At 34.4% G+C, this 6,105-nt stretch overlaps 2 pseudogenes; both read right to left on the bottom strand.

Moving 5' to 3' along the window:
- Positions 1-1,180, bottom strand: LOC105745260 (baculoviral IAP repeat-containing protein 2 pseudogene; annotated as a pseudogene).
- A 2,923-nt stretch (positions 1,181-4,103) lies between these two features.
- LOC101429550 (olfactory receptor 5T9-like) lies at positions 4,104-5,089 on the bottom strand (annotated as a pseudogene).
- Positions 5,090-6,105: the final 1,016 nt, after the last annotated feature.

The raw sequence follows: 6,105 nt of genomic DNA, 5'->3' as shown, positions 1-6,105 counted from the left end.
TTAAGTGAAGCCCACTTCCAATGCAGCTTTAACCACAGGTATATTCATCATAACTGCATTTTCTGAAGAACTTTCTATATGTCCAACATAAACAAGTGGTGGATGAGAATTTTTATCTCCAGGAGTGACTGAAGTTGACAATTCCTACTCAAGAAGATAAGCGTACTTATTAATATCTTGAATCTTATCAACAAACTTCTGCCCTTTCATGCGCGTCAAGAATTCACATCTTGGAAATTACTTGGCATGTTCTACAGATGGATCATCTCCAGATTGCTAGCACCGCAAGCCACAGTCACAAGAAAAACACTTGATATCATCATTGTGACTCACATAATAAAGACCAGCACTTGCAAGCTGCTCAGACTGAACTGGAACACTAGATGGCCAGTAAGTAATTTTCTCAGTCTTGATGCATGAGTCTGCATGCTCAAATTTGAAATGCTAAACCTCAGTGTTTCTAGAGAATTTTCCAAAAGGGAAAGTTGGGAAAATATTTCTAGTGTTCTGACACAGCATCATCCTTTGATTTCCAGGTACTCAATTCCCCACCACAGGCAAAGCAGGCTACCCTATCTCCACATCCTGTATAATAAAAAATCAGCTCATGCCAATTCTGATGATAAAAAAAAGGTTAATGGCCACATATTGCAAGTAAAAAATCTGTCTTCTTTAGTGCTAATTGCATAACTGTACAGATTAGTCCTCTAGGGAGAGAAGTCTTAGCGACTCTGGAATTAACAGGGTTTGGTGAAATGTTGGAATAAGAAACACTGAATGAGCCACTATGTTCAAAAGTGGGAGATAATGAATGTGCAGAACTGTTTCTCCTCAGAGAAGTATACTTAAAAGTGGATCCCAGACTTGTAACTGAAACCAGATTCTGAATAAAGGTATAGCTAGGATAGCTGTTTATGCATTTTAATAACATTGTCTCCTTCTTTCCAGTTATCCAGCATCAGGCCACAACAGAAGCATTTAACCTTGTTATTCACAGCAGTGTAATGAAAACCAGCACAAGCATGGATCCCTTTTGAAATGGGAATACCAGCAGAGAAAATTGAAAATGTAGGTTTTCTGTAGAATTCACATGAAAAGTCATACTTCATTTTCTTTTTTGTTTTTTGCCATTGGTTCAATTTGACAAGATTGTATTGTCTTCCATTTTATTCACAAAATTTTCATGAGGGGTACATGGGACAAGTCTTTGGGGATAGTATTGTGCATGAGTAGGTGATTTTATTTAGATTGCTAAAAGCCTTTTCTTAAAACTTCTTTTCTCTTCACACTATATTAGATTTTTTTTTTTTTCACAAAAAGAAACCAGATGATAGCCTCCTACTTACCTAGAATTCATGAACCCTTCTTTATTGGATTCATACCTGATTTTACACTCAGGTAGGATGGCTATCTCTCCTAAATTTTACCAAGATGCAATTTAGTAATCTTTGGGATTATATTATACTATATAGGATATCCAAGTGTTATTTACTTATAATTTAGTGTAATACTAACTTAATGACCTGAAAGAATTAATATACTTCTGAAAACATATTTAAAAAGAAAATCAAGCTGATTTTTAAAGAAAACTAGTGTTCACAAAATTCTAAACAACTATAGAAGCTTTAAATTATGCCTTTAATTTGCTTTTGTTTACAAACTACAATGCCTGAATACCAGGTCAATTATTGATTATATGCTACAAAAGCGGGAAAAATATGCATCAGTCCTAAAAACACTTTACTAAGGCATTAAAAAATATTGTTTTATTCTAGTAAACAAATGTAATTAAAGTTTTCATATGGTCACATTATCTAAAGGCTAATTTCACAAAGCTTATTTCATAGGATTTTATATTAGTTTCAGTTAAATTTGGGGAATCCATTATTCACAAACTTTGTTGAAACCAACCTTATTATGGCATATGTGATATCAAATATATTTTGCTTAAAGCTCACAGGATGATAACTCTCCTATCTTTGTTAAATGTTTCCTATACTTGATTCCTCTTCCAACAACATCACTATTCTTATTTCTTACTATGCACATCACTTTATTTTACCTGATGAATTGAAGACATCTAAAGGTATATCTCCATAAAAAATTAAACATGAATTTTCCAGGGAAAAACTTCTTACATTGCCTTTATAAAAATTAAGTACTCTATTTTTCATTTAAGAACCATGCATTCACATCATTCACTTTGTAATTAATGATGAATCAATTCATGAAAAGATATAGCTTTTCCCTTCTAGTGTCATCACAAATGCTTAAAAAATTTTAATACTAAAAGAATTACTGTTTATATAACTATATATATCATTAATTAACCCTGTTAACCTTTCTGAAAAATCCTATTTTTTAAGCGTAATTCATACACAAAATTACACTCCACAGAATTCAAACTCTTTCCTTTATAAAGTTTCTGGGTTTCCATAATGGGGTTTTTTACTGCAGGTACTGAAAAGATAAAAATAAAAACAATATTTTTTTTTAAAAGGAGATTGTTCAGGACTGTAAAATTGCAGCACTGGTGTAGAGGCACGGAAGCGGTGGCAATGCCTCTGCTTATTGGTTTCTCCAGAAACCGGCAGCTGCAGCACCCACATCCACCACAACAGGCCAGGATGGGCTCACCAGTAGATTAATTTCTTTTTTTTCTAACTTATTGTTTTAAGATTTATTTTATTTATTTCTCTCCCTTCCCCCCACCCCAGGTTGTCTGTTTCCTCTGTCCATTTGCTGTGTATTCTTCTTTGTCCGCTTCTGTTGTTGTCAATGGCATAGGAATCTTTTTGTTGCATCATCTTCTTGTGTCTGCTCTGTGTGTGTGTGGCACCATTCTTGGGCAGGCTCTACTTTCTTTCCCACTGGGCGCTCTTCTTACGGGATGCACTCCTTGTGTGGGGGGGCTCCCCTATGTGGGGGACACCCCTGTGTGGCAGGGCACTCTTTGCATGCATCAGCACTGTGCATGGGCCAGATGCACACGGGTCAAGGAGGCCCAGGGTTTGAACCAGGGACCTCCCATGTGGTAGACAGACGCCCTATCCACTGGGCCAAGTCTGCTTCCTGAACTTAATTTCTTTATAGGATCACATGCTGCCCACATTATAGTCAGTGCTGTGTCTCTCAAAATGTGTTTGTTTTCAGAGAATTTTCATTATTTGCCTGCAGCACACAATAAAACATAGTTGTTCCAACAGAATTGTAAAAATTCTGTTTGCAAAATTGAATAGAGATTATGGTCTTGAAAAGTATTGGATTGCATCTCAACTTCGTAATCCAGAATAAATTGTTTGATAAATTTTTTGTTTTTTTTTTTTCTGATGGGATAATTCTGGCAGAGACATAGGTTAAATATTTCTGCTGGGAAACAGAATTATATCAACAGACAAGTAAATCTCTACAATTATTAATATATGTTCAAGTCAACAAAACTTAGAAAATAATTAACACACCAGACTAAATAAGACTTAAGAATATCCTTCTAGTTGTTTTTTATTCAGAGCATTAATTATATACTCAACAAATATCATCATCATTTTGGGGATAGTCAGAATGGATTTACTCAGTTTCTGTGACTCAACAGTAGGAAGGAAATAATGGAGTAAAATTCTATAGTGTTGGTCCAAACATTGCAAAAGGCAACTCCAAAGGACAGATCAGAGAGAATGAATACAACTGGCATAAGTAAATAACATTTGGGTGATCTTTCACAGGAATTCAAGAAGAACAATGCATTTCATAACACAAGCCAAGGACTTACTTTAAACAATGTGAGGTTATACCAAGTCATCAAATCCTGAGTACATGGCCTCTAATTATATTTAACAAAAATAAATTACACAAAAACTAACAATATTAACATGAATTTATCAATGAATATGTAATATGAATCAGTTTGAACATAGCCATAGGCATACAGCTGACAAAATTTATTTACATTTGTTAAATGATGCATTGGAGGGCTGATGAATGCTTTCTTTGGAAAAATTCTGGGATATGTAAATAGTATTAAATAAAAATAAGACATTTTCCCCCTTGTTTCTCAGCAGAGAGCTATGGACTGATTTTCTACAGTCTTTCAGTTTTACTCAATGTTAAAATTGTTCTTTACTTATGAACCAATTACTCTCAAACAATTTTTTTATTGCCTCTTTAACATTTTTGTTCCTAAACCTGTAGACGATGGGATTCAGCATAGGAATCACAATAGTGTAAAATATAGACACTATCATATCATGATCTAAACCATAACTGGAATTTGGTCTCACATACTGAAGAGGATTGTCCCACAGTAAATTTGACACTCCAGTTAGGTGAGGGTCACACGTGGAAAAGACTTTTTGCCTCCCTTCAGCAGAACGCACTCTCAGAATGGTCATAGGAATGAAACCATAGGAGATCAGGACTATCAAAATAGTAATTTTCTCATTAGAACCAAGAAAATAGAAGAGTAGAAGCTGATTGATGTGTCAGAACAAGAAATAGCGAGAAGTGGATGGATGTCACAAAACACGCTTAATTTCATTGTATGCACAGAAGGATAAGCTAGAAGTTGCCACAGTGTGTGTAGTAGCATGCAAAATGCCACTGAAATAGGAAGCAATGATGAGCGACACATAGACTCGTGGTGACATATTAACTGAATAGAGCAGTGGATTGTAGATAGCTACATAGTGATCATAAGTCATTGTAGCCAGCAGAAAACATTTAGTAGTCCCAAAAGTAACAACAACAACAAAAAAATCTGCCTTGTACAACCAAGAAATGAAATGCCTTTATTCACTGACAGGAAGCTGACCAACATTTTGGGGGTGACAACAGAAGAATAGCAAGCATCCAAGAGTGATAACCCATTCAGAAAACAGTACATGGGATTGTGGAGCTGGGAATCTCCTATGACCAATACATCCAGTCCCAAATTTCCTATCAAAGTAAAGGTATAGATGGCTAGAAATAATAAAAACAGGGAGACTTTCAGCTCTGTGTTATCCGTGATGCCCCTCAATATAAACATGGTGACTTAAGTCACATTCCTCAATGGAATACTATATGGCTCAAAGTCTAATGCCAATAGAGACATTTCAGTATATAAGTGCTCCAGGCAATATTCCACAAAATTAGAGTCTGCCAAGTCATAGCATCATTTTTCCCCCTCAGAATGCTGTAATGATATCCTAGGCAATGATGAGATAGGGAGTGATAATGATAATTGGCTCAAATAGATGCATTTTCTGTTTAAAATAAATGAAGAAATGTTCCTTCAGTTTTTTCTACATGAGCCAGGTAAAACAAACAACCAAACAACCAAATCCCTGGAAATTTAAGTGCTTTATTTTCCAGTTATTTTTTTGTTAAATTTTGTACCACTTGTTTTCACATTTCAACATATTAAAATCACAAAGATGAATTAATATTGTAATTTTTACATCCAGAAAAGTTATAATAGAAATCATGCACCTGGTTGCTAATCTTAAATTTGCTATAATGTGTATGGAATGCCTTTTAAAAATAGTCATAATTAGAAAATGGGAGGAACCATATTCATATCACAAGATTATACTAAATATAAATGAGAAACAATGTGAAAATTATTTAGTTTTTAAATGCTTCCTGATGACTTAAATATGGGATAAGATAACATTTCAACCTGTCTTACAAGGCCTTCTATTCACACCAAATGGCTTCTGCTGTCAAGACTTCCATTCCAGTTCCCCTACAGGAGCAGTGATGACCTTGCAGCAGCAGCAGGTGTTCTGAAGGTAGATGCAACTTGTGTGATGTTAAAAAGAGTACATTACTTTTTTTTTGTTTCTTTAAATACATATGTTTACATTACTAGTTTTTAGCCTTTGCAACTTCTTGAACCATTATTTTGTTGAAATTTTAACTAAATAACAATATATGTTTTTTTCTGTTCCTATGATCACTAACCCTGCAAAGTCCTTTACTGGATTTTTGGGACATATTTCTCTCAAGAACACATTATGGCCATTTCACTAATGTTTTAAAATTACTTATGAATACTCTTAAATAATTATGAATTAAATATCACCCAATGATCATTATTAAAATTGTCTATAAATCTACTGCTGAAAT

The sequence above is a fragment of the Dasypus novemcinctus genome, chromosome 10 (genome assembly GCF_030445035.2).
Source record: "Dasypus novemcinctus isolate mDasNov1 chromosome 10, mDasNov1.1.hap2, whole genome shotgun sequence".
Classification (NCBI taxonomy): Eukaryota; Metazoa; Chordata; class Mammalia; order Cingulata; family Dasypodidae; genus Dasypus; species Dasypus novemcinctus.
The sequence above is the reverse complement of the archived record's forward strand: the minus strand, read 5'-3'. Positions and strand labels throughout refer to the sequence as shown.